Consider the following 10,347-nt stretch of genomic DNA (forward strand, 5'->3'; position numbering starts at 1 on the left):
CTGACTGTGGTGTTGTCTTTTATTTGAATATGGTGGAATACCTGCAGAGCATTTGAGAGGAAATGTTTTGCTTGATGGTGAAGTGCAGATATTAAAAGCAAGCTTTGGCCCTCCAGATGTTGTTGGACTCAATGGCCAAGGGCTATGAGAATTGGAGTCTAGCAGTATTTGGAAGGCTACATGCTCCTCATGCATGTCTGAAAATGCAACGTAGGTGTTCAGAGCTTTGGCTAGCAGCCTAAATAATTAGATAAATCAGGGCTAGCCAACTTGCTGTCCTCAAGGCTTTGCTGGGCTCCAGCTTCCAATGTCCCTGCATGGTCATGATGGAGTCAGCAATGTAAACGGTACCAAGTAGGCCATTCCTGCAATGTGAAAATTGGCCGCTGCTGCAAGCCTTCACTTCCTATTATACAGTTGTACCTTAGATCCCGAACGCCTTGGTACTCGGACGTTTTGGCTCCCGAACACCGCAAACCCGAAAGTGAGTGTTCCGGTTTGTGAACGTTCTTTGGAACCCGAATGTCCGATGGGGCTTCCGATTGGCTGCAGGAGCTTCCTGCAGCCAATCAGATGTCAGCATCGCCCTTGAGCCAGTGCCACCAACTGGACTCATCCACTTCAGCCCCGACTGGGCTAGGCGAGCTGGGTAGCACTTCCAGAGACCACCCTCTGCACAGGAACAGGTCAAAGTGCTATGGACTCACAGCTTAGAGTTGTGAGCACCGGATTCACTCCCACAAGAAGACAGTCGTCGCACAGCAGAGTTTAGCAGAGTATATAAACAACTCGGAGAGCAGCTCTGTAGAATATCTTCTTTATTCTATAACTACAACTATTATACAACTATATACAGAGCTAAACAGGTCTAAGCATAAATGAATGCTGCACTGCACTGAGTGTCTGCAGCTGCTCTTAGCAGCAACCTTATCTCTACACATGATCTCTAACACTCAGTCCCTCTCTCTCTCTCCGACACTGACTGACTGACTGATTTGGTGCTGGAGCAGAATAAGTAGAGAGCAGAACACGCCTCCTCCTCTCTGGAGAATCAGCAGCCTCCTCAGGAGATTCTTGGATATGGGAGGGGTGAAATCTCCTCATCAGAAGCCGCGCTTTGGTTTCCGAACATTTTGGAAGTCGAACAGACTTCCAGAACGGATTCCGTTCGACCTCCGAGGTACGACTGTATATCCTTTCTGTGTGATCTAGGCTCCTCTTTTAAGCACAAACACTGGTAACTCACAAAACGGGTCCAAACCTTACGGTGATTTCCCGGAGCGCTCATAAAAATGATTTGGATTGCACAGTCCCTTTTCCATCCTTATTCTCAGAGGAGAAGGCTGTCCATGGCTATTCGTCATGATGGCAATATTACCTCCAGTTCCAGAGACAACATGCCTCTCAAATACCATATGCTGGAGATGAGGGGTAGTGAGCGTGCCAGGGGGCACATGCCGTGTGGCTTTGCAAAGGTGTGGGGCTTTTAACCTTTGTTCTGATCCACACATAGGGCTTATGCGCCTGCCAGCACATCCACACCTCTCGGGAGTGCGTTCCACAGCAATTATATGGGGTTGGAATATCGTTTTAAACATAGACGTGGAACCATGGGGTGCATTCCATTGAGGGCGAACATAGAGGAATATTTATATTGCATCAAAACACAGTTGTTAGGTTATTATAAATAACTAATCCACCTGGTCCCCGAATGCATTCTTTTATCTCCCCTCCCCCTTTCGTATTCCAGTACTTTGCAAAAGATGCCCATTTGCCGTTAAGAGAATTGTTACTTTATCTGCCTTCGGCTGGATGTGAATAACAGCACAGCCCATAGAAAGAGAAAAGCACAGAGGGTTTGGGTTGAAGGAAGATGCTTTGTGTAGGCAATTGATCCGTATTAGCTCATCTTCCCCAGTTCCAAGTATCACACCTGGGGGGCCTCTTGCAAGCCAGGCATGTTTCCCGCAACTGACCTGTGAGCAATTCAAATCAGTGGAATCTGAGAAACTGATGCTTTGATCCAGCTGAACACGCATGCATCTGCTAGGGATAGATAATCAGCAATAGCACTGTTGTGATGTCCCCCTCGTTCATGAGTAGCAGCTTGGCAGCATCACTGATATTTTGGCCAGGGCAATGTGTGCACATTCCCAGCAAAGGAACATCATCTACAGGATTCATTTGCATGTGTGGTTCGTCCCCCATTTATAAAGAGGTGAATGGAAGAGGCGCTAAAGGATCCTGCAGTCCTGTGGGTGTTTGCAATGGTTCAGGAGTGGCATATTGGCTAATCTGCCAGCCTGAAATCACTTAACACAGGATAGGATGGAGGGACAGTACCATGCCACTTACCACTTTAAGCTTCCCGTCTAGGGGTTTCTGTGCTATTTAACTGAACACCTGCTTCAAAAACGGCAGATTCTTAGACTCACCCCCTGCATTGCAGGGGGTTGGACTAGATGACTCCTGGGAGTCGATTCCAACTCTATGATTCTACTCCCCCGGATCCTCATTAGGACCCGGAATTCATTAATGCTTTGGAAAGGTGCTGGGACTGCCAAAGGCTTTGAACAAGAGGCCTACTGTTCTGACACGGAGTATTACCTCACAAGCAGCGATTCTGTTTCCTAACACTTGACAGCATGCCCAAATCAGGCCTTTCAAAGGGGTCACTCATCGCCATCATCACTGTGGCCTTTCTGCAGGGGCTGCTAGCTGGAAAAGAAAGGGGGAAAAGGCAGCTAATGCCCATTATACAGCTGCTGTCATGCTTAATAAAGCTATCTGGGGTTGCTATGTCAACCAAACTATTGGGCACCAAGGCCAGCTTCCAAAAATGGCAGCCACAGAGCAAGAGGGGAAAGGGAGAAATCCCCTTCGCTTACAAAAGAAAGAGAAATATACTTTTATTTTAGTCAGGATTCATCAAGGATATATTTCAATCCCGTTTCCAATCAATTCAACCCTGGAATATGTGAAGTCTAGGAAGAAGAGAGTTACTCTGACCATGTGCAAAGTATCTCTCTATCACCACTGAGTAATCGTCGTCAAAATGCACACACCCACGGCAGACGTTTCCGGTGCCGAGCTGATTGTATATTTATTTATTTAACAATATTGGTATGTTATTTAATCATCAAAACCTGGAAGCAGTTTATATAAAATATACATTAAAATTACCAATGAAAGCAAAAACAATTTAGCCTAAAAAAAATTCCCAAATAAAATACCAGCAGTTTTTTTAAAAAAACATACATTATAAAAGACATACAAAAAGGCCTATGAAATTTACATGTCTGGGGAGGCTTTCTTCAACAAAATTGTTTTTTAGCAGGAGCTGGAAGAAGTACAGTGAAGGTGTCTGACTAATCAAGGGGCAACAAATCCCATACACTGTGACTCTTTCCCACCCCACCATATATGAGAAAAAAATGAGAATTTCAATGATGGAACACTGTTCTGTTCCTTGCGTAAACATGGGAATAATTTTGAAAATCTAGTTTCCAAACGACATGGAAGGCAATAAGATCTCAGATTTTTATTTTTAAAAAAAATGGTTTTTAATTGTGTGTTTTGTATGCATAATGTTGCAAACTTCTGTGATGCTCTTTACGGCTAGCAGTATATAAATATTAACAATTTCAATAAATAAAAAGTGGGGTGGCGAATCCCTTTGCAGCCATAACAGTAGAAGAATAAAGGAAATCTTGATCCCTCAAGTCTAGTCTCAGGAGTGAAGGAGACGAATGCATTCGAAGAGAACAGGCCAGCCAACATCGCAACTAGTTTTGCCTATTAAACCATGTACTTCCCACTACGTATCAGTCAGAGGAAGGTTCTGGAATTGCCGCACAATTGGCCACAAGCAGCCTGCTCCTGGGACACTCTGCAATCGTTTCTACACAGTCTGGGGGTGGCGGCGTTTGACCTTGCCTGGCGGAGAAGTATTCCGCTCAGCTTATTTCAGAAAACAGTTATCTTTCTAGGCCAAGAGGTGTTGCATCACTCGTCCCCTATCACATTCGCAGCCCAAAGGAAAAAGGGGGGGGGGGGAAGCAGCAAAGCATTGAGATCAAGTGTCAGGCTCAGAGGAGAGGGAGATATCAGCATGTAGCTTAGACACGCTTGAACTCACGGAAATCCCCAAGCTTTATAAACACACTGAGATACTTAGCATTGGAACCCTGTATGATTTTTGTACATGCATTGGGAGAAAAACCCACAACCTTGCCTATGGCAAAAATTATTTTTCCTTCTGCACCTTTTCTTTTAAGCTTGATTCACCTGCTGCCCTGTGATTAGGTAAAGTAATGGTAAAGGGACCCCTGACCAGTAGGTCCAGTCGTGACCGACTCTGGGGTTGCGACGCTCATCTCGCTTTATTGGCCAAGGGAGCCAGCATACAGCTTCCGGGTCATGTGGCCAGCATGACTAAGCTGCTTCTGGCGAATCAGAGCAGCGCACGGAAATGCCGTTTACCTTCCCACCGGAGTGCTACCTATTTATCTACTTGCGCTTTGATGTGCTTTTGAGCTCCTAGGTTGGCAGGAGCTGGGACCGAGTAACGGGAGCTCACCCCGTCGTGGGGATTCGAACCGCCGACCTTCTGATCGGCAAGTCCTAGGCTCTGTGGTTTAACCCACAGCGCCACCTGCTTCCCGTGATTAGGTAGTTATCCTTAAAATAAATTTTTTAAAACGGCTTTTATCGATCTATGTCTCTGGTTTTCTCCCAGGGCCCTGACAAAAAGAACTCTCAGCCCAGTTCTCGAAACAGCATCTTGGACGTTTGCATGCGCATGTGGAAAGAACATGACCAGGATATGCGCTGATGCTCCTCTGTTTGCAGGATCTTCAGAGTGGCACAGATGCTGCGCAATGCCACAGCCTCTCTGTTTACATTGGAAGGGGAAAGAGGAGGTGGAAGGGTGGAAAGGGAGCTTGTGCGATTGTTCCAAGATCCCCCAGATGTTCTGCCTTCTAAAGGCCCTCCAAGGATGCCAAAGGTTTTCTGTACAAACAGCTGTCATACTCTGGCAAGCCACTTATGTCACACCCACACTGTAAATTTAAACCACATAGCTTCCTCCCTCCCCACCCCCCCACCCCCGAATCCTGGGAAGTGTAGTTTGGGTTAAAGGTGCTGGGAATTGTAACTTTGTGAGAGATTAAGAATCCCAGGATTCTTTGGGGGAAAGTAATGTGCTTCAAATGTATTTTAAATGTCTGGTTACAGGAAGGCCCTTTTAAGGGACAAAGGATGTTGATTCAAATAGCCATAGAGAGCTGTCAACCAGCTATGTTGCCACTAAGCCACACATCACTGTTCCTTCGTTTGGGCAACGGATCAGATCAGCTGGCCGGCCAATTCTACCCTGTTCTTTGGAGAAGGAGACGAAAAATCTGTACAGAAAACGCGGCATTCCTTTTTCTCGTCTGCCTCTCGTTTCTACACCCTCTTGGCAAAGAATGACCCATCTGTCCCCTTCAATAAGTAACCTGGTTTATTCAGCCATGAAGAAATTCCTCCTTGGCCTCAATACACCATCACAGAATATACTCAGATTGTGTTGTATTCAAGAAGAGCAAATTGACTGTACACTGGACAACCCAGCTTCCCCTCCCCCCTCTTCCTTTGGCCTCAGAGAAGCGTTGCTGCACACCTGAGTTTGAAATCACCAACCCTGTTTGATGAACCATTTCCATCACCAACACTTCTGCATGCAGAAATCAAGGTTGAGCAGGTAACACAAGCCCGTGTCCCTGTCATATGAGAGAGGGGTGGTGGAGGTCCACAGATTGAACAAGAAGTGGGGGGGCCGTACACCACACAGCCAGACTAGGCCCACAGTTCAGACACCACTTTTGAACTTATATTTTGCATGTTTGCAACTTAGTAGTTATAAACCTGCCTTCCTTTTGCTACTGTAATTGCTGGTTCAAGACCTAGATTATGTAAGTAAATACTACTTTTACTTCTTCACAAACAATGTGTTTGATTGTTGCTTTTAAGGGGCTTAAGAAACAGCTTAAGAAAAGCTGTTTCTTCAGTTGACACACGACTTGGTTTGGCTTATTGGCAGAGCCACAATCGCTTAAAATGACATTCTGCATTTGGAGACCCCCTGCCTTCCATATTCATTAGGGACCCCTTCAGACTGGTGTTTTAATTTTGCAGCTGTATTCTGCAACCTGTCATTGATGTTGTAATAGTGCAGGATTTATACAGGAGTGTCCACACTGCTTTATTACTACTAGTTCTGCGATGCTCCCTCAGTTTTACCACATTCTTGCCGCCTGGAGAGGCACTCTTGCAATATAGTGCAACGAAAACAGGACAAAACAAAACAAACCCCTTGAACATTTAAAGTGATGGGATTTTTGCAGAACATGCACAGACTGGAAACAAAGCAATAGGTCTGCCCCCAAAACTTTCAGGCAAAAACAGCACTGAAAGGATCACCTGTAACCACTCATATAACCATCATGAGCACAAGTCACTGTGAACGCACAGTAAAAAGGATGTCTTTTGAGTCACAGGTGGCGCTGTGGGTTAAACCACAGAGCCTAGGACTTGCTGATCAGAAGGTCGGAGGTTCGAATCCCCATGACGGGGTGAGCTCCCGTTGCTCGGTCCCTGCTCCTGCCAACCTAGCAGTTTGAAAGCACGTCAAAGTGCACGTCAAAGTAGATAAATAGGTATCGCTCCTGCGGGAAGGTAAACAGCGTTTCCGTGCACTGCTCTGGTTCTCCAGAAGCAGCTTAGTCATGCTGGCCACATGACCCGGAAGCTGTACGCCGGCTCCCTCGGCCAATAAAGCGAGATGAGCGCCGCAACCCCAGAGTCGGTCATGACTGGACCTAATGGTCAAGGGTCCCTTTACCTTTAAGACCTGATATTCCTACCTCTCTCTGTAGAGGCTGAGTTGTACAGACTCAGTACCGGTTTGTTGCATCAGTCACAATCCTTGCAGCTAGAGATGCAAATCCAGCTGTTGCACAAGTAACTTTACCATTTGCATAATGTCTGTGAGTATGCAATAGTCCGGCCCAGCCAACTCGGTATCCAGCAAATTGACTCCAGAACAGGACAGGCTGTTTATGCTGCTGCGTTGCTTGCTTGCTTGCACAGTCTGGAGGTCTGGAAAGCCTGTTTGTTCTGTTCACCGATTGCACAGACAAAGCTCTCTCTTGCAAGTACAAACATGCAGTCTTAATCAGTCACATACTCCATAGCCTTCTTTTTCTTTTTCTTTTCTCTTTCTTTCTTTCTTTCTTTCTTTCTTTCTTTCTTTCTCTCCACCCTCCTTTCTTCGTTTTCTTCTCTTTCTTCTTTGGCATCCTCTCATCGGGATCTTTATTAGGGTCCAGGGACTGAGAGGAGAAAGGAAAGATCCCAGGTGAATGCTGGGAGGGGTTACTCCCTTCTGTGGGTGCTAAGGGTTAAGAACTACCTTTAAGAGAGGACTCCGTATTCTATTTGTAGCTCTTTTGGTTTATATATATATATATATTTACACTAGTTTCCCATGATTTACTGTATTATTAAAAACTTTATTAAAAAATATTAGAATCATACAGTCGTAAGGGACCTCCAGGGTTCATCCAGTCCAACCCCCTGCCATGCCCAGTACCTGCTGCGCTCTGGCTGGTTTTATGTTCCAGTGAAATTTCTGCCATTAAGAGGCATCACCTGATTACCTCACACTACCAGCATTCATTTGAAAAGTCCAAGACTCTTGCCAGGTATTTCCTTAAAGCAGGTGGAACCCGGGGCCTTCAAGTTGTGACTCTAATAATCCCTGACCATTGGTCATATTGGCTAGGACTTATGGGAGTTGGAGAGCTAGAATCATCTGAAGGATAACAGGTTCACCACCTCTGTCCTTAAGGCATGCCTACAATGATAAGCCTGTTCACATTAATTGGACGGACAATAATAACAATACAGTGGTACCTCTGAATGCGAATGGGATCTGTTCCAGAGCCCCGTTCACATCCAGAGCAGAATGCAACCCGCGTCGGCGCGTGTGTGGGTCGCGATTCGCTGCTTCTGCGCTTGCACAGAACATCATTTTGAGCGTCTGCGCATACGTGAGCAGCAAAACCCGGAAGTAATCCGTTCCGTTACTTCCGGGTCGCCGCGGAACGCAACCTGAAAACGCTCAACCTGAAGCGCCTTTAACCCGAGGTATGACTGCAATAATAATTTATTATTTATATCCCGCCCATCTGGCTGGGTTTCCCCAAGCCACTCTGGGCTGCCTCCAACAGAACATTAAAATACAATAGTCTATTAAACATTACAAGCTTCCCTAAACAGGGCTGCCTTCAGATGTCTTATAAAAGTCTGGTAGTTGTTTCGACATCTGGTGGAAGGGCGTTCCACAGGGCGGGTGCCACTACCGAAAAGGCCCTCTGCCTGGTTCCCTGTAACTCAGTGTTGCTGAAAGCAGATGAAATACATTCTGACCATGCTCAGAGGCTCCCTTTTTTCCTGTTATTACAGGGTTGAGTCCTGGCACTGAAAACCAGATGTGGAGCTCTGCTGAGGCCTGGCCGAACCTTAGCTCTGGTCTTCTTCCTTATTCAGAATAAATGACACCACAGCTGGAGGAGCAATGCTCCTGACTACCAGCAGCTGGAAACCGCAGGAGGGGAGAGTGCTGCTCTTGTGCTTGGATCCTGCTTGCTGGCCACTGTGAGAACAGGATGCTGGAGTAGATGGGCCCCTGGCCTGATCCAGCAGCAGGCTCATCTCAATTTTTTAATGCTGCAGTTTGCAAAAAAAAGGAATCTGCTCCAGCTGGGTAGTAGGAAGCCACACAACAGCTGCGAGAGATCTTGAGCCTCTGCAATCTGCAGCCCCTTTGTCCTGAAGTTGAAAGACTCCCGGCTCTTTACCTCCCACTTTGGCACACATGTGTTAGAAACAGTTGCCCAGAAACCGGCAAAACCTTGCAGTGTTTCCATGTGCGTGGAGGGATATAAAGCACACGCAGGGAGAGAAAGAAAACATTAAGCACTGGACCCCCTTGGAGTGTGATCTCGCTTCACCGCAAATCAGCTCCACGGGACAGCGTGCAGGGGCAGAGAAACCTTGGGGTGGGGGATGAAATAAAACAATTAAGGTCTTATATATATAAATAATAAATGTTCATGGATTTGCCAGGCAAACACTTACATAAATGTATGGGCCACATGTCTGAGGCAGCACAGGAGGGCAGTCCTGGATCCATTTTGGTTCCCAAACTGACCAAATGTTCTCTCTGCAAGGTCAAAGGAAAACGGAAAAGCCTCCCCATTGTCTTTTCATTCACAAAACCAGATATAGGGTATATCTGTGTATAAATAGGGTATTTGTCACTATAGTCATACCTCGAGTTGCATATGCTTCATGTTGAGCGCATTCGGGTTGTGCTCCGCGGCAACCCGGAAGTAACAGAGCACGTTACTTCTAGGTTTCGCCGCTCACGCATGCGTGGACGGTCAAAACGAGGTCATGCGCATGCGCTGATGCGGCGAAACGTGACCCGCACATGCACAGACGTGTCTTGTGTTCTGTTCGGGATGCAAACGGGGCTCCGGAACGGATCCCGTTCACATCCCGAGGTACCACTGTACAAAAGACTAGCCAGGCTCCCCAGGGTATCTAATCAAGTAAGCATTAACAGGTAACCTGCTAGACAGGAGATAAACAATGACAGGAGATAAACAACGCACTCAGATTTCTGCTGTAGACCGCCCTTTCTGTGATGTAGGTATGATGTGTCTGGGGGTGGTCTTGAGCTACACTCCTTCTGTGATGTAGGTATGATGTTTCTGGGGGTGGTCTTGGACTCCAGGGCGGGCAATTTAAAATGTCTATATAAGAGCGGTCACACCTGGGTTCTGGGTCCTCCTCCTTTCCTGCGTGTGAGGGGAGCACCCTGTTGCAACAGTTCCATAAAGATCAGGCTTACAAGCTGCTTTGCTTCTCAATATTCTCTGGTTGGCCTCTGTTCTTTTCTCCAACCAATGGAGAACCTACAAAGGACTCTATAAGGGCTCTTGTGTCCCCCATAAGGGAATAAGGGCAGATTTTCGTTTATTACAGGGATGACTCCAGGCTCTGCTTCCTTCTGCTGCTGAAGGGGGCTCTCTTATAATGGGAGGAGGGCTCTCAGCCACAGGGCGAACGGACTCTCCTCCCAAGGGATGCTGATTTTGCAAGTTAACTGGTAGAGCAGCCAGATCCCAATCTGGGAAACTGGCATTGCAAAGGAAAGGGCCATAGCTCTGTGGTATCTGCTTTGCATGAAGGAGGTCCCAGCTTGAATCCCCAGCATCTCCAGTTTGGGCTAGG

The sequence above is a fragment of the Podarcis pityusensis genome (genome assembly GCF_964106645.2).
Source record: "Podarcis pityusensis genome assembly, chromosome: 1".
Lineage (NCBI taxonomy): Eukaryota > Metazoa > Chordata > Lepidosauria > Squamata > Lacertidae > Podarcis > Podarcis pityusensis.